The following is a 23,969-nucleotide window of genomic DNA, read 5'->3' as shown; positions in this document are numbered from 1 at the left end:
ATTGCCTAGTTCCTATCACATGGATTAAAAAAATGGTTTTAGTATTGAAATTGTTTATTATCTGTTAAGCTTATTTTCATCTTTTTTTCCTTTTTTTTATTTATTAAAGAATATTTTTCTTTATTGATTTTAGAGAGAGAGGAAGAGAGGAGAGATAGAAACATCGATGAGAGAGAACATCTATTGACCGCCACCTGCATGCCCCCCACTGGGGATCAGGCCCACAACCTGGGCATGTGCCCTGACTGGGAATCAACTGGTGACCTCTTGGTGCGTGGGTCGATGCTCAACCACTGAGCCACACCAGTCGGGCTCATTTCCTTTTTAAAGCATCCATGAAAGAACAGCTTAAGACCACCCAGTGGTTGTTCCTGCCCATCCAGTGGCCTGGGCAGTGGGGGGCTGCAGCCCAGTCTCCAGCAGGAAACTGCTGAATGGGCACAGGGGGCACCTGCGTACCTTCAGACCAGTGGGCGACCTCAGGCTGAGCAGCAGTGAGCTGTGGAGCTGGAGCAGGCCATTCACCCTGAAATGCCTCCTTGGTCGCAGCCTTCTCAGCAGGCCTGTCCTCCGTCCCCACCTGGCCGGCTCCGTGTGGAAGCGGAGATCAGGCAGCACCTCCCGCAGGCGCTCTCGGGAGATGACGTCACGCATGCGCAGAAGCTCCTGGGCAGCACCCGCCACCTCAGCCCTAGGACTGAGCCTCCTTGTTGTTGCGGGAGATGACAGTGTCCACACAGCGCGGAGGAGAGTCTGTGATACACACAGAGCAATGGTAGGCAGGTTAACAAAAGATGCCTCCGTGAGAGTCCAGTGCTCGGCCCTGGGATCAGTAACCACCGGAGGATGTGACTCCCGAAGGCAGGTCCCAGGTCAGCAACAGGAGTGGCGCCGGTGGCAGCAGCAGCTGGTCAGTGTTCCTGGAGGACGTGACAGTGACGTCAACGGTGTTCCCAGTGGCAGCAATGGTTCAAGCTGCCAGCAGGAAGCTTCTCCCAGGTTCTCTTCAGACATATGAGGTAATGCTATCCCTTTACCTTTTGCAGATGTACTATTCCATTTGGAAATCAGGGTTGGTGCCACCTAGGTGGGGTCTTGCTGTAAGAATTTGAGGACATCAAGGGCTCTGGACATTGTGAGGTCTCCCTTTACGTTACAGTGGGAACCCCGAGCAAGTCGTGTGAACCCTCCTCTTGGTAGCGTGGAAAGCCCCCTTTAATTTTGTCAGGCTTATTTTATTCATCATGAAAAAAAGATGAGTAATTCTTTTAAAATTCTTTTTTGGGGGTAGTGCTTTGGAAGGGAATAAACAACATTTTAGTGACAAGTAATATCTAAAATCTAATAACACTTGAAATTATTTTTATTATGTGAAGAATTACATTTGCAGAGAATACAATCTATCCATTGACACATTTAACTTATTAAGCAGTGGAATGAAACAATGCTGCCGTTATTTAGTATTCAGAACTAACAGATGATTGCTGATTCTTTTAGCAAACATGCACTTTGATGAGACTTGCCTGTCAACGCACAAGTAAAGCTCAAGGAACACAAGACAATATGCTATTGACCATAAAAGCTTTAAGATGTTATAAACATTTTAGACACTGTATTCCATCCATCATGCATCCATACATTCATCCATCCATTCCTGTAATAACCCATGCTTTTATATTTAACAAACAAATTATCTAATAATTTTCTATGCTTTTATTTTTACAACAATAAACCTGGCTTTCCAGGCAGTGTTATTATTTTTCTACTGAGAAACATACATGGGACATATGGCAAGGTCCCTAACAGATGCCCTCTAAATATTGTGTGTATAAAGGTCTAGGCAGTAAAATGAGACAGATCAGTTGTTAATTCATAACACCTACTAATAGCTATTTTAAAATGGTTTGCTTCTAAAATTTTCCTATGTAGTTTCAAATTCCATGTAATTGTTTGAACCCATATACATGGAAGATACCTTGTTATAGCATATTTTGAAAGGAATTTTATGCTCTTGATGATATGGAGACACATGAACTGAGTGATAGAACAGTTAGTAAATTTTTAGCTATTTGAATAATGTTCCCAAAGTTCTGATTAATGGATCAGTTTCAAACCATGGTGGTATCTCTAGTGACATGTCAAAAGGGTCTTCCCTAGAACATTGAGGAGAAAGTGTCTGCCCTAGACACTTTTTCCTCAAAGTTCATATGAATGGTTTGACCAAAAACTTAGGTAGACACATCATCTGTGTAGAAGTTATAGAACTCTGAGAAATATATTAAGAAACTCGGCTCATTGAATCAATATGGGACAAAAACAACACAGTAAAGTTTAATAGTTACACACATATCCACCCTAAATGTAAGATACATGTGTATGCCATCTTGCATTTTGGTTAACAATATTAATTGGAAGTATACATAATAAGATTACCATTTTTTAAAAAATATCACCCGAGCTCTATCCTAATAAAACAGAAAACAACGCAATATTTAGGAATAAACATACTTGTTATTTAGTTGTTTATAATAGTGAACTATTTAAAATAGTAAACTTCCAAATGAGGAGACTAGTTACTGTAATCATGATAGATTTACTTGATAGAATATCATCTGTTTATCAAAATAAAACTTACAGCTCAGGCCAGTATGGCTCAGTGGTTAGAAGGTCGGCCCATGTACTGAAGGGTCATAGGTTTGATTCCCAGTAAAGGGCCTGTACCTGAGTTACCGATTTTATCCCCAGTCCCAGTTTGAGCGTGAATGGGAGGCAATCAATCAATGTGTCTGTTTCATATTGATGTTTCTCTCTCTCTCACCGTCCCTCCCTTCCACTCTGTCTAAAAATCAATGGAAGAAATATCCTCGGGTGAGGGTTAACAAAAAGATTAAATCAAATTAAAAAACAATTATGAAGGGATAGAGCTTCCAACAACATGGTAAAATGTTTATTCATGCTAAAAACAAAATACAAATTGGATGATTCTTCATCTATATAAATAATTTAAATGATACACAAATAAAAAAATTCCACAAATATATACCAAATACTATCTTTTTCTTTCTCCTACATGCTGTCTCTTAATTCTACTTCTTTCTGCTTCAGTGTTTATACTGAACATGTATTTTTTAAATAATTATATGAATATTTTTAAATCAGTTTCAGAAGCAGTAAATTTGGATGCCTGGCCAAAAGCAGTCAATGATGATGGCTCGTGACAATCAATTTGCTGAAAATCCTGCCCTTTCCATACTCACCTTACTTTATCTTGACAACAAACTTTAATTTACTTAAGCCTCACAAAAACTGTATGAGGTTATGTATCATGATTTCCCTCTCATTTTAAAATTCAAGTTTACAGACTACATTATTAGTGTATGGTAAAAATCATGCTCTGAAAAGTTAAACATGAGCCCACAGTGAAATTAATAACTTCATAAGTTATGATAAGGAGATAATCTATGTAAAGTACCTCCCTCACCATTAACCAGTAGAAAGCTCTTATGATTAGCTACACACACACACACACACACACACACGTACACACACGCACAAAGGTGATGGGGTAGTAGGGTCTGTTGTGATCATCTTATAATATTTAAAAAACTATGTGGAAAAAAAAACACTTTTTTTTTTTTTTTGGTGGTTTCAAAGGATTGAACTCAACAAGCACAGTGGAAATTACTGAATGGAGATTTCCAATTATTATAGAATTGCTAAGATACTGGCTTAGTCGGCTCTTTATTACTGGAAATATTAAAGCAGAGTCGAATGATCATGTATCAGAAATATTTTATAAGGGAGATTTATGTTGAGTGAAGGTTTTTTTATTAGATACTCTATTTATTTAAAGCTCTGGAGTTCTTTTTAACCCCAAGGTTTTATAATTCAGTTATATTTTATCTTCCTTAATTCTTAATTGTTTTTCCATGTTCTTCACACATCTTACAGAGCGCATTTTTTCCTCTTCTGCTTTATTTCAATATACGCACTTGTTATTGGAACCAAATGACGGTTCTCTTCAACTTCACAGCTAGAAACTTTAACATTATTGCAGTCTGGGTTTCAAGTGCCCATTACAAACAAAGCTGAGTTTTTGGATGAACCTGATAAGAGGGATGTTGTCCAAAGAAATCAAATACGATCTCCTTTCCACGAGATGGGGCAGGTGGTGTCTCAGAGGCCTTTTCTGGGCAACGATTTGGAATTTGGAGCCAAAAGAGGCGGAGACAATTAGCAGAGGCAAGTCTTAGGGATTTCCAAGGTCAGTACACAAGGTAAACAGTCTGGGAACAGTTGCCAAAACCAAATGGAACAAAACAAGGAGGGTGAACCAATTCTCAAAGCCAGGAGGGTAGAAAGCAAGAGCAGATGATTTCTGAAATGGCTTAGAGCAATGGAATAAAGGCACAGAGGGGAGACATCCTGCCATCTGGATTTCAGTGGATGCTATGTCCACAGCCTCAGTGAGTGTGGCAATAGCCAGAGGAGGCAGACACCAGACCTCACACTAAATTGATACCCTCAGGTAACACTGATTAATTTATTTAAAAATGTTTAAAACCTACATCCTCTGAGCACATCACTTTGCTAACTAACTACAATGAGAAATATGAAAAATAGACACGGATCTTGTTCTCAAAGAACTTACTTTCTAATGGGTGGGAAGATGGTTAGAGATACAATAAAAAGTACAAAAGCATATGCCATACAAACATTAAGTAGTAGGAGAAAATTGACTTGTTTATTGCCTGGTTAGGTAAATATGTAAGCAGGCAAATATGAGAGGAAGAATGAAAATAATTCAGGAAAAAAATCTCCAAAACTTTCTAAAGGACATTTTACTACTTTCACATTTTTAGTTCAGTACAATTCTACTCTCAAATGAAACTGAATTTATGAAAGCAAACCCACAAAAACACAGTTCGTGAATTTGGTGGTAGGACGGTATTGGCAGCAACTGACCCATGCCTTCTTCATGAAGTTGCTGCAGATCAGAGTGTTTGAACAGAATGCCCAAATCACACAGCAGCTCTATTTGTCTGCGTTCTATTTGTCTAACTCATAGTCATTCATAGGAAATGATTCCTCATGGGCGTCTCTATTAACTTTCTGTTAAACATTTTTTTTTATCCTCATTGAATTGCTCATGAATGAGTTTAAGAAATCTGTTGTTGTTCAACAGCTGAAAGCATTAAGTCTGATAAACTTGCTCAGATTGATGCATGAAAATGTATACAACTCCTGAGCCATGTGATGGTTGACTGATGTATACACTAACACTGTGTGAAAATGCTGTTTGGATTCCATATTATTTCTTCTGATACTTCCTCAGAATGCAAGATGAGGGCATGCTTTATTACAAATGTTATATCCATCTAATCAAACACTGGTGTGGATCATGACAGCCATCTTCTTTATACTGTCTTTAGATGCAATCATTAAAAGTTTTCTACTATAACTTAATAACAGCTCTACAAAATGATCCTAAGCCTGCATTTATCTATGATACTCTCCTTCATTTCTTTTTAAGAATCATTGAGGCAACTGAAAATGTAAAATATCACTAGCTGTGGCTGTGCAATGGTTTTTATTTTACAATATCTAATCATTTTTATAACTTTTTGTAAGAAACTTAGAGGACAAATAGCACCAGTTTGCTTAGGTTTATGTGTGAAATCTCAGACACAAAAAGGTCAGAGTGTGCTAATGACAGAAACACCAAAAAGCACAGCTGTGGATTAAATCTAAGTGTTGTTGTTTTTCTCTAGAAGTTCCTTCTTTTCCAATAAATGTGTAATTTATAAAGTTCAATAAAGACATAAATTCTTTGTAGCCATCATTTTAGTTAGCATAAATAACTATTTGCAGAAACCAGCAAGGTGTTCAACGAAAAGAGTTATTAATATTATTGCTATATCTGCCAAATCAAAATAATCTTGGGATAAAGATTTTTTTATTTTCAGTAGTTTTCTTAGACAACACTTCAATATTCAAAAACATATGGTGTTTACAATTTTACCCACAGGCTATTTTTCCAAAATGATTTTACTGATGGGCAATCATAAGATTTGCAGAATCGATTTTAATTTCTTAATTTTATTTTCTTCATCTCTTTTTTGACTTTTAACTCTTTGCTACTATCACATCATCTATTCATCAAGATGGGTTAATATATTTATTTTTTTGTAGGAGTAGAAAAATTACATTTTCTTTAACAACCTATGTAAAGCAGAAGTGAGTTAATTATTTTATTTATACATATAACTACATAAACATATGTATACATGTTATGTATATATGTACAACTGTTATATATATGTATGTATATATATACACACATATATAAATTGATATTTATTCAGGGATAGAGGACCAATTTTACTTGGTGTGAAAAGTCTAGCAAAACATCTTAGCTATGACAACTACCTATAATAACAGGAAAGTTTAATTACTATAGCAGCTCCATTTTCATGTACTTTGAGCAATAGGACATCTAAAATACCAGTCCAAAAGTATTCCAGTCAGTTAATGGATATGGAGTGATTGCTTTGCTGACTATTGGGAATTAGTAACTTCTAGCTATGCTTTTGTAAGCATGAACTATGTCAGACCCTTGAAATACATCTTCATTAATTTTTATATTCTGCCTTCTCTGCAAATTGGGCATTGCTGGGAACTAAGTCACATGGAAGTAAAGTCATTTGTCCAATATCAACATTTATGAAGTACTGGACTACAATTTGAACCCAGATCTGTCTGGCTCCAGAGATCCAATAAAGAAGACTGGGAATGACAAACTTGTAATGGTGTATAGTGGTGATCTGTTAAGGCTGAAGGTTGATCATTTCTGCCAGACCACTGTTGGATGTTAGAGTGCTGCCCTAGTCTAGTAGTGATTAGAGAGTTGGCAGAGCATGTTCTCTTGCATAAGTGTGGTTCATCCAGTTGCCAATAGAGTGAAAAGGAGTAGAGTGTAGTTGTTAAGAGCATTAGTTTTGGAGTCATTCAGATCTAGGTCGGGGCTCAGGTTATATTGAATTTCAGTTATACAATTATGGGCAAGTTACTTAGCTTCTCTAGATTCCAATTTTTCTCATTAGTAAAATAGGCTTAAGTAATAGCACCTAACAAATATGATTACTTAACTTTATTGAGATAGTGCATGTGAAGTCTGCAGTAAAGATTCATTATTATAAAATTAGAATATTTATTGTGTTATGATAACATGGAAATTAATGATCTAAAATATTTCTGAAGGATATGGGAGCCCACCAAATTATCATAAAGAATAATTATCCTAAAAGATAAATGAGTGTTCAGGGTGATAATACCATAAACGGCAAGTGAGAGAGCACAGCTTAAAGTTCCCACTTTGAGCTTCAGTCAAATGGTAGACACCATATATCACTGCTTTTAGCAGCCCTTCCTCGTTACCTGCACAGTGGAAAACTGCTTGATAGTCTAAGGTGGTTGGAAGGGAATTAATACTTAACAAAAGTGCCTGTGTTAAATATTTATAGTATTGTGCTTTTTTTTTCAATGAGAAAGATGAGTTTCACATAGATTTAATAGCTGCTCCAAATATTGTAGGTGGAAGCACCATAACTCACCCTTAGGTCTAATCAGCTTCTAATCCTATGTTCTCTCCATGGTTTTATGACTTTAAGTGAATTCTTGCAAGCTCATTGAAGGCTACCTGTGTATCTCTTAACCCAGGACAGTTTCCAGAAGAGTGCTGAGTCTAGTTAGACAGCAAAGTCCAATGAGTTAACCTTCCAAGAGTAACCTTCAATCAATGTGGGACAAGAATTGGTGGATAAATAATCCAGCTTTCTCATGAGCAATGAAATGATTTTAAGTCATGTTCTACAACCTCTCAAAGGATCCTTAGCCAAACGGAGCCTTACTTGTCCACAGTGATAAACTCCACACAAACATACTTTTATTAGTTTTTCTTCTCTTCTTCATTTTTCTTCTCCATTTCCCTCCTGGTACTTCTTGGGTTCATCTCTCAAATAAAGTGCTTGCACCCAAATCCTGGTTTCTTTTGAAGGACTCTAAACTAAGATCCATTATATAAAACAAATAAAAATGGCACTGCTTAGCCCAGCCAGTGTGGCTCAGTGGTTGAGCATCGACCCATGCACCAAGAGATTGCCAGTTCAATTTTCAATCAGGGCACATGCCCAAGTGGTGGGCCCAATCTTCAGTGAGGGGCGTGCAGGAGATGGCCAAACAATGTTCTCTCTCATCAATGTTTCTATCTCTCTCTCTAAAATCAACAAAGAAAAAATATTTTTAAAAAAATGGCCCTACTGCCCTGGCCGGTTTGGCTCAGCGGTTGGAGCGTCGACCTGTGGTACAGAGAGACCTGGGTTTGGTTCCCGCTAAGGGCATGTACCTCGGTTGCAGTTTGTCCCTGGCCCTGGTTGGTCGTGCGGGTGGCAGCCACTCGATGTGTCCCTTCACATCGAGGTTTCTCTCTCTCTCTCTCTCCCTCCCACTCTATCTGAACAAAAAATGGAAAAATGTCCTCGGGTGAGGATAAAAAAAAAAAAAAAAATGGCACTACTTAGTAGGAGCAGTTGTGCATGCTCAGTGTCCTTGTTTCCCTGAGGAGGCGCCTCTGAACCTCTGCTGAACTAACTGGTCATTCCATTGAATATGGTGTGGAAGTCTCTGGAAAGGATGATCGCTGCCCAATTCTAATGCTATTATTTTGTGGATTTTTATTATTCATCTCCATTCTCTGAAATTGTCCTTGGTAACCAGAAGAAACCTGCAAGCTGATGATGGGGGAATAGAGGTCTGTGACGTAGCACTTTCAGGCTTTCTTCTGATAAGTAAACTGTGTTTTTTAAATTAAAAAATACACTACAGAAAAATACACTACAAAGAAAGAAAACTACAGGCCAATATCCCTGATGAACATAGACACCAAAATCCTGAACAAAATACTAGCAAATCAGATCCAGCAATACATCAAAAAGATTATTCACAATGACCAAGTGGGATTCATCCCAGGGATGCAAGGGTGGTACAATATTTGCAAATCAATAAATGTGATACACCACATAAATAAAATGAAGAATAAAAACCACATGATCATATCAATAGATGCTGAAAAAGCATTTGACAAAATCCAGCATCCATTTCTGATAAATATGCTCAGCAATGTGGGAATAGAGGGATCATATCTTGACATAATAAAGGCCATATATGAAAGACCTAGAGCCAACATCATACTCAATGGGCAGAAACTAAAAGCATTTCCCTTAAGAACAGGAACAAGACAGGGATGCCCACTTTCACCACTCTTATTTAACATAGTACTGGAAGTCTTAGCCATAGCAATCAGACATGAAGAAAAAATAAAAGGGGTCCAAATTGGAAAGGAAGAAGTGAAATTGTCATTATTTGCAGATGACATGATATTACATAGAAAATCCTAAAAACTCCATCAAAAATCTACTAGACTTAGTAAATAAATTTGGCAAAGTAGCAGGATACAAAATTAATGTCAAGAAATTGACAGCATTCTTATACACCAATGATGAACTCACAGAAAGAGAAACTGAAAAAACAATCCCATTTACCATCACAGCAAAAAAATTAAGATACCGAGGGATAAACTTAACCAAAGAAGTAAAGGACCTATTCGCAGAAAACTACAGGACATTGAAAAAAAGAAATAAAGGAAGATATAAAAAAGTGGAAGCACATACCTTGTTCATGGATTGGAAGAATTAACATCATTAAAATGTCCATATTACCCAAAGCAATCTATAGATTCAATGCAATCCCCATCAAAATACCAACGACATATTTCACAGAACCAGAACAAATACTTCAAAAGTTCATATGGACCCAAAAAAGACCCCGAATAGCCATAGCAATCTTGAAAAAGAAGGACAAAGTAGGTGGGATCACAATACCAGATATCAGGTTATACTCAAAGCGACTGTAATCAAAATAGCCTGGTAGTGGCACAAGAACAGGCATATAGACCAGTGGAACAGAACAGAGAACCCAGAAATGGACCCAAGACATTATGCTCAATTAATATTTGACAAAGGAAGCAAGAGCATACAATGGAGTAAAGACAGCCTCTTATATAAATGGTGTGGGAAAACTGTACAGCTACATGCAAAAAATGAAAGTAGACCATCAATTTACACCACACACAAAAATAAACTCAAAAAGGATAAAAGACTTAAATGTGACCCGTGAATCCATAAAAATCCTTGAAGAAAATGTAGGCAACAAAATTTCAGACATTATACGCAGCAGAATTTTCACTGATACATCAGCTAAGGCAACAGAAACAAAGAAAAAATGAACACATGGGACTACATCAAACTCAAAAGCTTCTGCACAGCAAAAGAAACGACCATCAAAATGGAAAGGCAACCCACTGTATGGGAGAACATCATTGCCAATGATACATCAGATAAGGGGTTAATTTCCAAAATATATAGAGTACTCATACAACTCAACAAAAGGAAGACAAAGAACCCAATTAAAAAATGGGCAGAGGAGCTGAATAGACACCTCTCCAAACAGAACATACAAATGGCCAAGAGACATAGGAAGAAATGCTCAACATCACTAATCATCAGAGAGATGCAAATTAAAACTACAATGAGGTATCACCTCACACCTGTCAGAATGGCCACCATCAACAAATCATCAAACAAGTGTTGGTGAGGGTGTGGAGAAAAGGGGACTCTAGTACACTGCTAGTGGGAATGCAGACTGGTGTAGCCACTATGGAAAACAATATGGTGATACCTCAAAAAATTAAAAATTGAAATTCCATTTGACCCAGTGATTCCACTTCTAGGAATATACCCTAAGAAGCCTGAATCACCAATCAGAAACATGTACCCCCATGTTTGTAGCAGCACTATTTACAATAGGTAAGATCTGGAAACAGCCCAAGTGTCCATCAGTAGACAAATGTTAAAAAAAGCAGTGGTACATATACACAATGGAGTACTATGCAGCTGTAAGAAAGAAAGATCTCTTATCCTTTGAGACGACATGGAGGGACCTGGAAAGTATTATCCTAAGTGAAACAAGCCAAGCAGACAAATACCACATGATCTCACTTATTTGTGGAATATAATGAACATAACAGTGTGAGGAATAGGGTAGACCCAGAGACATGGAAGTAGGGTACAGACTGACAACCCTCAGAAGAGGGGATGGTGGGGGGAGGGAAGAGATAAACCATAGAGCTTATATGCATGTACGCATAACCAATGGACATGGACAACAAAGCCGGGGACGGGGTGAGAGGGATGGGGAGGAGGATGTCAAGGGGTAAAAAAGGAGAAATATCTGTAACAATAACAACAACAAAAAATAGGTGGAATCTGCCCTGGTCAGTGTGACTCTCTGGTTAGAGTATTAGCCCCAGAACCAAAGGGTCTCAGGTTTGCTTCCTGATCAAGGGGCACGTACCTGGGTTGCAGGTTTGATCCCCAGTTGGGGCGCTTGCGGGAGACAGCCAATCGATGTGTCTCATATCAATGTTTTCTCTCTCCCCCATTTCTTCCTCCCTTCCACTCGAGAAATCAATGGAAAAAAATACCCACAGGTGAGGATTAACAAAAGAAACAAAGAATTCCTTGCATGATTTGGTTCATTTTAGGAGACTCAGGTGGCATGTGAGGAAAGCAAAAGAGGAACGGAAGTGTGACCCTTTGCTTGTGGCCAAAGAAACAAGGAACACAACTTCCTGTTTCAATAGCAGGTGAATAAACACAAACCACAACTAGGGAGTTAAAAAAAATTTCCTTCACCCTGTAGAAAAAATACTGATACCTCATTTGGATGTTTTCTTTTTTTATTGCAGTATTATGCAAGGAAAGTGGTACTTAGAAAGCCATAATCCATCGCTAAAGGCATTCGTTTTCTTTTACAGTTCAGGTGCAAATGCAATGTGCTATGAAAGACATGCTACATTCTTTAATGTGTCTTCCAATAAACCAGGAAGAATCATGGTCCGTGTAAATTTTGAATCCTAGAAATTTCAACTGGGAAATGCAGTGAAGAGATTGAAAACCACAGTAGGAACTCAAAATCCAGCTAACACAGTTTGTTATTAAAGGACTTTCCTACGTGAGAATAAACTTACTAAATTATTCTTTCCTTTCAGTTAGTTATTAAGGAACAGTCAAAGTGCATGAAAAAATATTCTGTGGTATCAGAAAACATTTGGATGTTTCGGCTGAGAAATGGAACAGCCACCCTTTCAGAGACACTCGGGGATTTTCGGCCATTGGGTTAGAACCTGTATGCGCATGTCATGTGGTTGAACATGCTTTGCAGGCCGCAAGTACTCCCCTCTAAACCTCAGTATTTTGTTTCCCCACCCTCCTTCCCTCTGTCTGCTCTGTTTATGTATGGGCAGAGGCCTGTTGAGTGTGGCTGATCTCTCCCAGCTGTGGCCTCTCCACTCAACCTAATTTCTTTCTCCATAGCTCATTTGGACCCAGGCAGTGGTGAAGCTGCTGACTGGTGAGTGTGTCCTGCCACAAAAGCCATAGACAAGACATGGCCACAACCGAAAGAGCATGAAGGGTGGAAAACACCATCTGGACCGTGCTATTTAAGCAGCATAAACCCCTCTTTTTTCATTTAAGAAAAATCAACCATGCAGCTTTTTGTTGCTTTCTGCTGTGGCCAGAAACCACTTAGGTTGCAGTCCTCTGTGAGTGATAGAGAAGGTCCAAAGGGACTCCCGAGTATGCACTGCCCTCTTTTCAAGTTTTGTGCACAGCTTTTCTTGGCCCACATCTCTGTAGACCTTGCCCTGCGCAGGGCATCGAAAGTGGCTCCCAGCTGTACATCTGTCATCGATCTCCCTGAGAGTGCTCACCAGGCTCCTTGGGGATTTGTTTTCCAGTTGTTGGTAGGCGTGGAGAGTTTGTTTTCTGTTTACAGACAGCCAATAACCCAAGAATGAGCAGCACATCCCAGAGAGTCCATGTTCCTATTCATTTAGGGAAAAAACACCTCATTTTGATTATTGAACAGACTTAGTCATTCTTCAGTTTTCACGCAGCAAAGAAGATTCATAGAGTTAGGTTGTTGTATTTTGATACTAGTATTTTATAACAAACAGTGATAAAATGGTTGCTTTTGTTTTAACCCACAATCAAGACTTACTCTCCGGCCATGAGGGTAATTAAATAATGATTTTCTCAGTGATTTGGGTTCATCACAAATAGCATTCCTCTCCTGAGGGAGGGCAGAGAAGAATTGCCCTTATAGTAAGGACAACACTAGACTAAGGGTTAAAGACTCAGCTTTGTCACTAACTGGCTGTGTGACCTGAAACACCCAGCCTCTGACTTCAGTGTCCTCATCTGTGAAGGGAAAATTGAGACCCTCTCTATCTCTGCAAACCCAAACCTCTTACTAAATCTTTAGAGTACAACTTGAGAAGGAAAGTAAAAGTAAATAGCTCCCATTTAATGATGCCTACTAAGTGCAGGCAACGTGAAAGGATACATGAACTGCTCTAGCCGTATTGTTCATTGTAATCTTGAAAGGGAATAGGTGTCGTTATGATGTCTGTATGATAGATGATGAATTGAGATGGAACATTTCAGGAATTTCCCAATGTCACAAGAGGTAGAGCTGGAATAAAAGTTCAGGTGTCTCTTATTCCAAAGCCTGACTCTTCCTAACTGTTGAGCATTTACTAGGATCACAGCAATTTCTATACATTATCCCATTTAATCTTCAAAATAATACTGGAAGGCTGGTATTATTATCTTCATTTTGAAGATAAAGGAATTGCAGCTTAAACAATTTGGATGTCTACCAAGGGTGACGTGATTAATGTGGCGCAGGAGAGCAGGATCCTACAGAGTGGATCCGTAGTCAGCCCGATTCCAACAGTCAAGCTCTTTCTGTTACACCAGTCGGGTGCCTGGACAAACCCAACTCTGTTGGATAATTAGATAGCATTTTGTTTACTTTTAAATTTTGGATTTGACTTCAGGTTGGCATGTTAAAATTCAGGCCAAATGTTAGGCAATGTTACGGAAAATGTTACTTATGAGTTTTGGATGAGGCAATGGGACAAGTTTAGGTTAAGTTTCAGATCCCAAACAAAACCTTAGAGGACCTGAGGAATTGAGGAGGGGGTCTGGAGGGGGAGGGTGATGTCACTAAGATCAGAGCCATGCTGCCCTGGCCGGTTTGGCTCAGCGGTTAGAGCGTCAGCCTGCGGTCCTGAGAGACCCGGGTTCGGTTCCCGCTAAGGGCGCGTACCTCGGTTGCAGTTTGTCCCCGGCCTTGGTCGGTTGTGCGGGTGGCAGCCACTCGATGTGTTCCTTTCACATCGATGTTTCTCTCTCTCTCTCTCTCTGTTCCTCTCTCTCCCTCCCACTCTACCTGAAAAAAAAATGGAAAAATGTCCTCGGGTGAGGATAAAAAAAAAAAAAAAAAAAAAGATCAGAGCCATGCTGTTCATTTTATACAGTAGACTTTACAAAAATATATAATGTTTTTATTGATTTTAGAGAGAGAGGGAGTGGGAGAGAGAGAGGGAAACATTGATCAGCTGCCTCCTGCACACCCCTTACTGGAGACTGAGCCCAAAACCTGGGCATGTACCCTGACTGGGAATCGAACCAACTACCTTTTGGTGCGTGGAATCACAGTCAACCAACTGAGTCACACTGGCCAGGGCTGCAGTAGACTTTAAAAAGTCAGATAACTTAAGAATTCAAAAGTTCTCTTTGGAACAGATAAGTAGACACTACCTTGAAATCTGGAAACATGTTATGAAACCTCTGATCTCTCTTTAACTTTACAATCGTTTTTAGTGAAGGCATGAATACAAGTGGGCAGTGCATATTGAAATCCTATCAACAGATAGTTGTCTCAGGGAGAGGTGAAAGGAGTGGACATAAACCTGAACGTGTCTACCTTGTCATTAAGTTGAGTACCACACCCCTAGGACAGTCAAAAACCTAGTTGCTCATCAGGGAAGCATTAACAATGGAAATTCCTGGGTCTCTACCCAGTCGTGTTGAGTAAAAATCACTAGGGAGCGTTCCCAGGACATTTGCATTTTTAAAAATCTCCCTGGATGATACTGATGTGCAACTGGGTTTGGGGAACCCCTGAGCTAGGCTGGAATCTGGCCTTTTAGTCCCTTGAAAGCAGTCTCTGACAAGTCATGATGCTGTTTCACCTGTTTCCACAAGGACTTTGGTGTGTCACAAAGGCATGGACAGAAAAGTCACCAGGAAACTCACTTAGGCCCAAATCGGAGAAAATCTCCAAACTTTACTTGTGATTTTATTTTTGCCTTGCTCAGAAATGTAATTCTGGTCCCATTTCTTTCTTCTGAGTGGATAGATATTATAACAATTTAGTCAGTGCTTTATGTTTTCTGTGGTTAGAGAACTAAAACAAAGAATGCTTTTCATTTTGAAGGTACGGAGTACTCCTTTTATGAAAAACAAAACAAAACAAAAGAAAACTTGGGTCAGAAGGCAGTCTAAGGAAAATTAAACATCAGTTGTCATGAATTCTCTTGAGAAATATGTTTTAGAAATGTGCACACCATATATCTTTAAAGACATGCCATATAGTTTGACGTGCTCTCAGTTTAACAAAATGCATTGGTTCTAAAGAACAAACATTTTGTACTATTAATTTGTTCTAGATTTGTAATGTCTTTTTTCATTTTTTCATTGTGTATATGATTTAGGTCCCCCCACCCCCATATTCTTCTTTTCGCTGCTATTAATAGGTTTGCATTTATGGTTTTGTTTTTGAGAAGATGGGAAGGGCAAGGATTATATTTGGGTCAGTGTGTAAAAAGAAGAAGTAGAAATTTCCTGTGGATTACAAAAGAATGAGTAGATTTTAACAAAATGAAAGGAGAGACTAATATTGCAGATGTTCAGGATAAAATCAGTTTCTGGGAAAAACTTTAAATCAAAGATTGTAAGTACTATACATTTTTAAAAATAGTATACATTTACAATAAACCTTTTTTTCTCTAGTAAGTTATGGTTACAGTTGTTTTATTTATTTATGCTTTATTTATTTATTTATTTATTTATTTATTTATTTATTTTATCAATTAGTCAGTTAAGGAAGCACAAAAGGCAGATCTAACAAAACATTTTCTCCTGCCACTTTTCTTATTGTGAACAATTTGGTTTAGTTGATGTGTATGTAGTTTTCTAATAGTTGCATATCCCGAGATTTTATGTAAGAAATATACATTAGGTGTTTTTCTTTTTCTTTTTTTTTCTTTTTTAAGGCAAAGAGAAAAACAGGATGTTTTCGGACTAGTTCATTGATTTCAGAAAAATAAACACACCCGCAGCACAAGATGCTGCCAGAAGGACGAGGGCTAAGGACTGAGGACCTGTTTGCTTTCCATCATTTCAGTCCCAGCAGGGACAAGTCCACTGGACGGAATATGAAAATCCAAACGGAAAGTGTCATTCACAATCGAGTTCTTTGGGGGAGGGTGCAGAGTAGAGATTGAGCTGTAAATTGTGAATAATGTAAGACTGATTTAAGATTCAACTGTATTTTATACTTTCCAAGAGGCCACTTGAACCAGAGCAGGGTTTGGGTGGGTTGTGGTATGTTTCCAAGGCCTGTCCCTGCTCATACTTGGTCTGTGCGAGGACCGCAGAGCCGCCTTGGTGTTCTGTGGGAGAGATGCCCCTGGCTTCGTGGCCACTCACAGATGGCACCGCTGCAGAGCCCCAAGTCAGGACAGGGCCTCTCACTCTGCTTAGCGTGACTCTCTCCTCTACATTCCTGAGCAAAGTGACCCAAATGATGTTCATCTTTACTTTGTCAGAATTATGTCCCTTTACATTAAAGAGTGTCTCCTCCCTGAGTTTAATCAAAATACTCAAAAAACTTTTTTTATTGTTTTTTTAGAGAGGGAGGAAGGGAGAGGGAAAGAAAAATAGAAACATCGATGAGAGAGAACATCGATTGGCCGCCTCCTGCATGCCCCCCCACTGGGGATTGGACCCACAACCTGGGCATGTGCCCTGACCAGGAATGGAACTGGCGAACCCTTGGTGCATGGGTCAACACTCAACCACTGAGCCACACCGGCCAGGCTCATCAAAATACTTTTTGATATGTGTTCGCACACAAGCCAGTCGGCCTCCCTTTGATCTGGGGTCATATCTACGTGTGACCATGCCTAGCTTTTCTGGCAAACACTTATCACTGGTCTCTAAAGAGAATTATTGCAGCGAGTGTATTCTTCTGAGGAAAAAAATTCATTCTAGCTACTAGTATAATCATGTATTAATTTATGCCCTATGACGGCAAATAGTATTTTCACAATAGGAGGACAACATAGAATTAGAAATGTTACTATCTAATGAATTCTGATCAGTCTTATAACAAATTATCTACCATAAGCAAAAACACTACCTGAGTAGAATTTGGGGTTACTGGAACTATCTGAGGAGTATCCTTCCTTTGTGTTGTGGTCCGGGTGACAAGGAGCCCGCTAATCTATGCACAGACTCAGCATCAATGAGCAGTTAGCACTTCCCTAACTCAGCTCACACCCTCCGGATACGGTTAAAGTCCCTCAGAAGGACATGGTCATTAAGCTAATATCTCAGTGCAATACTCCAATATATTTGTGAGGATGGCACTATCATCAAGGGCACTATCCATCAGACTTCAGGATGCGTGTCTACTACTGAGTCGTTATGCACATTAAGAACCTTCTGGCCTGTGGTTGTAGTAGTGGTTCTTTTAAGTTCTCTGGGGGTTGACAGTCCCGACACAATAATTAAAAATTCACTTTTGCTAAAAATATCACACACGTATATGTTCAAATAATCACATTACTGGAAATACAGATAGAAGTTTACGTATTTCTCTAGAGAGCAAAATATTTATTGGAAAGAAAAAGAAAAAAAACAGCTCAGCGTTGCCTCTCCTAACCCTCTAGGAAGGAGTTCAGGCCATAACTAAGACCCTAGAGCATTTCGAGTGCCAGAGATTCTCTGTCTTCTTATTTTATAATTCCAGTCTTGGTGTAGTCCAAGCCACATTTTCATTCTCTCAGTCTCTCTCTCTTTCTTCAAGGCAAGACCTGAAGGGAGTTACTGTGTGTAAGTGTATGCATCCCTATATGTGTACATATGAGTCCTTGTACATGTGTGTGTTTAATTAAGCGGATTGAGAAGGGAGTCATTTTATACAAACTGCACAGTTATTAAGAGGTGAATGACTGTGGAAAGTGGATGTCAGACTTGGAATTGGAAAAAATTTAAAAAAACTGCAAGTAATCATAAAGCCAGAACATTGGTGTGAGATCAAGACAGAGATGGCATGAGGTTTGTGAGGAATTTAGAAAGGAACGAAGTGTTAGGGAATCCTATCTTTTTAATGGAAACAAAAATCAAGCAGGTGGATAACGCGGCCAAAGATTCGGGACGACGTTTCCACTTGCGGCGTTTTGATTTCCTTATTTTTAGTGTAGCAAATTGTTGTGGTTAATGCTTGAGTGCTGGTATCAATGTTTAATGAAAGTTACATTTTTTTTCTTTTAAAATATGTGATTTTAAAAGACTTGCTGCATGCTCAGGTACAATCTTATTACAGTGAGGAGCCAAAAATGTTTTTCAACAGAACACATCTGTGATTTTATGTGATGGGGAAATAATTCACAGGAAAATTGTATTCCTCTGATAGGCCTTTCCTGGACCGACCCTCCTTGCGTACCATGCCCTCTGATATAGTAGGAGTTTTTGTGCGACCTAGACTGCACTGTACTTGGCCTGATCATTTGAGCAAAGAAGCATTTCTTGAGTGACTACCTCTAATTGGTAAGAGACAAACTCTATAAATAGTGAACCTGCTTGAAATGATATTCATAAAGATCGCCTGTGGATTTAAAAGTAAATTCTGCAAACACTTGCCGTGTATATACATCACAAGCATATGATACAAACTAGAGTAATAACTTCCCTTGTATTCAGAACACAATGGATTTGTTTAGGAGCAAAAAAGTTTACAAAAAAAAAAATAATAATAATAACTTGCTCATCTGGACCTTGCATATTTAGAAGTATCCTTCAAGTCTACTTAAGTCTGCTTCAAAATGATCAGTTTCTCGTCTTCCTCCAAAATGACTTTTGATTCCAAATTACCCTGAAAAAAAAAATCAGGTTGAAAATGAAATAATTATGATCCCCTTATACAGGCATCAGTTATGAGGTGAAGTAGCATATAGCTCTTTTAGGGGGTGTACTTTAAGCAAAAATGTTCTATCTCCTTTTGAAGAGCAAATAGAAATATGAGAATACATGAGTAGGCCTCCGGAGGTACAGTAGGCAGAATAATGGCTGGTAAAAATGTCCATGTCCTAACGCCTACAACTTGTAAATATATTACCTTACAGTGAATGCAAATCAAACTTGTAAATGGAATTAAGGTTATTGATCAGCTGGCCTCAAAACAGTCAGATTATCCTAGATTATCCAGGTGGGTTCACTGTAATCAAAAGGGTTTTTTAAGTGGAAGAGGGAAGCAGAGGGGTCAGAGTGATGTGATATGGGAAGAAGTCTCACCATTGTTGCTATGGAGATGGAAGAAGGGGCCATCAGCCAAGGAATGTGAGCAGCTCCTAAGAGCTGAAGAAGAGAAGGAGACAGGCTCTCCTCTAAAGAAAGTGGGCCTTCCCCTAGAGCCTCTGGAAAGCAAGACTGTCCCGCTAACAGATTTTAGCCCAGTGGGACCCATTTTAGACTTCTGACCTACAGAACTATAGGATAATAAATTTTGTTGATTTCTTACAGCAACGATAGAAAATGAATACAGGAGGTATTGGACTCATATCCAGATCTCACTTTGCTAATTCATTTCTCTCAGGTGTGATATAAATGGACTAAGATTTAGCTAAAAGCAAGGATACACCCCTCCAATAACTAGCACATAATTAGCACAAAGGCATTCAGAGTCTGTGTGAGAGATTTACAGGGTGGGCAGACGTAGGTTTACAGTTGTTTGTGTGAAAAAAATACAATAATAAGCAGTGTTTTGTGTACTCACAACTGTAAACCTACTTTTGCCTCACTCTATATGTGACTTCGTCCTTGGCTACGTGTTTATAAGATTGAGTTGCATGCTCAGTTCCTTAATAGCTTCTGGGAATATGTTTGGTAGTTTTATTTGCACCAAATGGTACAGACTAAATGAATTACCAAAAATTGCATTCTAACTTTAAACAATTTGTCCCACTTTAATAACTTATGGCTGGCTAATTGGCAAGTAAAAACAATCCATTTGCAAGACTAGCTATTTAAACATAATGAGAAAAAGAAGGAATAGATGGAAAATGAGAGAGAAAGAGAGAAAGAGACACACAAAGAGAGAGAGAGAGAGACTTTTCAGAACACTTGTCAATATCCTAACCCCAGTCAATCTTAGTGGAAAATGACTTAATTATGCGGTATTGGTTGAGGAATAGTTTTGCTGTCAAAAAGCTTGTATTTGTTCTGATTGAATGTGATTTAGGTAACCCCAGTGGGATGGTAAAGTCAGATAAAGTTGAGATTTGACAGGGTTTGCATGACCAATAACCTTTCCAATTTAATAGAATAAATAGTGCCCCTATGTGTGTTTAAAATATTGACATTATCTATATCAGAATGAATTATTTTTTAGAAAAATGACAGGATTTTCTGACATCATGGTAAGGAAGGGCTGTGACATAGTAGCATTTTATCATCTGGATTTAAATATAGCAAATGCCTAGTGTAAAAACCTGCTAGGATTAGCCCATGGTGCAGATGATAGTCCTGTTTTGCTGTTTTCATGCGATAAGAATGCCCCCCCCCCTGTAATTTATGAATAAAATCTAATATAAAACTTGAAGGTTATAAAAAAACATGGTCATCTAATTTTGTTCTCAGTTTTTAAGTCATTAGTTTAGTGTGTGTGTGTGTGTGTAAATATATACAAATATTTTTCTTATGATACTTTTACTAATAGATTAAGGTGAGACTTTTAAAGGTACATTTACAAAAAAATAAAATAATGTTTGAGCTTTGCAAATTATATTTCAGAAAATGTGTAAAAACCATCAACAATGGTGATTTGACATGGCTTTTTTAGTATTATAAACTATACATTAAAAGAAAGAAAATAGACCTGAATAGTTGCCAAGTATTTTAGCTTTTCTATAAAGGCAAAGATACATAGCTAGGGGCATGACTATCTGGAAGAAATATGGTTGATGGACCAGACAACGTACCTTACATGCTGTGGCTCACTGACTCCTTTGAAATTTTGATGAAATCTATTCTCCCTTTTCTCAGAAAATGTACACACATACACCACACACACACATACACGAATAGTATATACTGTCTCAGAACGTTTATAGAGCTCCAAAAGTCCATTCATGAGCTTCTATAGGTTAAGGACCAGTTCTTCCTTAAAACATTGTGTGGCTGTCTTGTCCAGGCTACACTAATACAATCACCTGGAACTTCAGTTTCTCCAGGGACTCCAGGAATCTGGCTCTTCCATATTGTAAGGAATGAATTATTTGGGGCACACAGTGCTTTGGAGTTTTAGTTTATGACCTAACCTCAGGCAAAGTCCTGGTAATTAATTCTGTTCAAGTCTAGGGTTTTAAAGACAGCAGAAAGGTTTAGATGGGAAGAAAATGCTGGGACATAGAGTAAAGAACTCAGATATAACCAAAGATTATAAAGTGGAAACAGATTCTGATTTCCCCAGCCAGACTTATAAGTGAAATCTGAATTAGGTAGGCTGGTGGGGTGGCATGGGCACGGGGATCTGGCTGGAGGTCCCAGGGCACAGGAGGAAGTCCTGAGAACCTGGGCACCAGAGTGCTGGGTAATGCTTTAGAGAATAATTGCTCAAGGTGGGGGAGGGGAGATGACTAAGCAATGGGCACTGTGGCTGAGTTGATCTCGAACCTTGATCTTTGCAGTTCAGCAGTTTTCATGCATTTTCACTGGTGTTGGGACTAAAAGCAAGCAGGGCTGAGCTCACAAGGAGGAACAAGCCTGCAAATCTGTCAAGGGTAGAAAAGCACTGCTAATCTGGGCCCCAACGTGTGGTGGATTCTTTTGGGAAAGCACATGCACTTCTCTGTGTAGTCTATGTGTGCCTAGATAAAGTCATCTGTATTAGCAGGCCGAGGTATAACATATTTCAGAAATTCAATGGAAAATAAGAGGTTTGACAGTCAGTGCAACAGGGAGAAAGGGGATTCAATCCAGCCTTGTTGCTCCATAAACTAAGCAATGGATTGGAGCACGAGGCTGTATCTGCCCACAGGAAGGGCTGCCTTTTAAAGCTTAAGGAAAGACATCGTGACATCATCCACTGACCAACACTTTCGCTGAGCTTAAGAGAGGTCGCGTCTTCCCTGACTCTGTGCAAAAGCTTTGCACTCGCTAGTAGCGGCTGTGGCCACTCTGCCGCGTTGCTCAGCCATTGCGAAGGGTGCCACGGCGGGCTGCCTGGGTTTGAACCCCCGCTCGGCACACGCTAGCTGTATGACAGTGGGCAAGTTCTTTAATCTAGCTGTATCTCATTTTCCTCATCTGTAAAATGGGAATAGTAAATGTTCTACTATTTTACAGGGTCAGTGTGGGGACTAAGTGACATAATACTCATGTAAAGTGCTTAGAAATGTCTAGAATGTAGTGCTGAATAAATGCTGGTTATTAATATTCTCCTAAATATGTCCTTTTATGCAATAAATGATGATACTTTATTCATGAAATAAAATTTCTGGTAATTTCACGTTACTGACAGAATAAAGTTCTAACACCCCAACTTGACAGTTAAATTCTGCTCATCACATCCATTGCATTATATACCCTCTTCTTGACATACAGTGAAGGGTCCGCTTTAGCCATGATGGTTTGCCCCAGAACAGCCCCCTCCTTTTATGGTCTCCCACAACTCTAAGCCTCCTGTCATGTTGCTAACATACCTGAGAGTCCAGCTTACATGATACCTTCTCGAAAGATACTGAATAAATGCATGTGAAGGGCGAAGAAAAAAGTTTCTTCTCCAGTGATCAGTGAAAGAATAAAGGAAGGAAGAAGAGAGAAATCCATGAGTCCTTAAGCTGGTAGTAAATGAGAATTAAATAACAGGCTTTTATTGGGACATTTTATTGCCTTTGCATATAATATGCCCACCATAGTATGACTACTTGGAAGCAGAACTAAAGGGCAGATGCCTCCTCTGGTTCCTTTCTCCTAACTCTTTTAATTTAAATTAAGGTACTGTTGTCTCTCCCAGAGATATCTGATTTTAAGTGAGGATTAAAGCCTAAAATATATAGCATTACAAAGAGTGCCATTTGAGACTGTAACTGAGGAATGGGGTGTGCAGTTTTTTTCCAAGTTGCCTTCAAATATCATCCTCTGGGTTGTTGCTTAATTTGCAGGAACAGGAGCATAGTCTGAATGTTGATTAAGGAAAGAGGAAAATGAAAAAGATTAGAGGAAGGGCATCCTGACCCCTCGTGTTTATTTTTCTGCTCCTCTTCGCTGGTGGTGGTCACACTGTGACTTCAGACCACTTGATTGGTCTCTTTGCATCCTTGTGATCCAGTTCTTTCTGCTTTGTGACTATCACTTTGGTGTGAGAGAAAGGCTAAATGCCATTGACTTCCTTCTTTAATTTTGGTGATTACTTCTATGCCCAGAGGAAAGCATCATCGGAGAAGCAATTCTAAAAGCTGCTAACAATCTGGCAAGGCACTCAGGAGAGCGGAAGAGCCACGGAGAAGGTTTTAGGTCCCTACGGGTAAATGAAATGGTTGGGTTAGCTGACCTTTCACTTCTGAAGCGGGCACCCCAACAAAGCATCACACCGCTGAACAGAAGGTCTTTATGTTCTGAGCAGGAGAGACTCGGGGCCCTGCCACTTCTTAAAGA

At 39.0% G+C, this 23,969-nt stretch overlaps 1 pseudogene; it reads right to left on the bottom strand.

Annotated features, from left to right (window-relative positions):
* Positions 1 to 313: 313 nt before the first annotated feature.
* The window catches only part of LOC118620204, a 148,667-nt pseudogene continuing 125,011 nt past the window's right edge, over positions 314 to 23,969 (bottom strand).

This window comes from Molossus molossus, unplaced genomic scaffold (genome assembly GCF_014108415.1).
Source record: "Molossus molossus isolate mMolMol1 unplaced genomic scaffold, mMolMol1.p scaffold_m16_p_1, whole genome shotgun sequence".
Classification (NCBI taxonomy): Eukaryota; Metazoa; Chordata; class Mammalia; order Chiroptera; family Molossidae; genus Molossus; species Molossus molossus.
The sequence above is the reverse complement of the archived record's forward strand: the minus strand, read 5'-3'. Positions and strand labels throughout refer to the sequence as shown.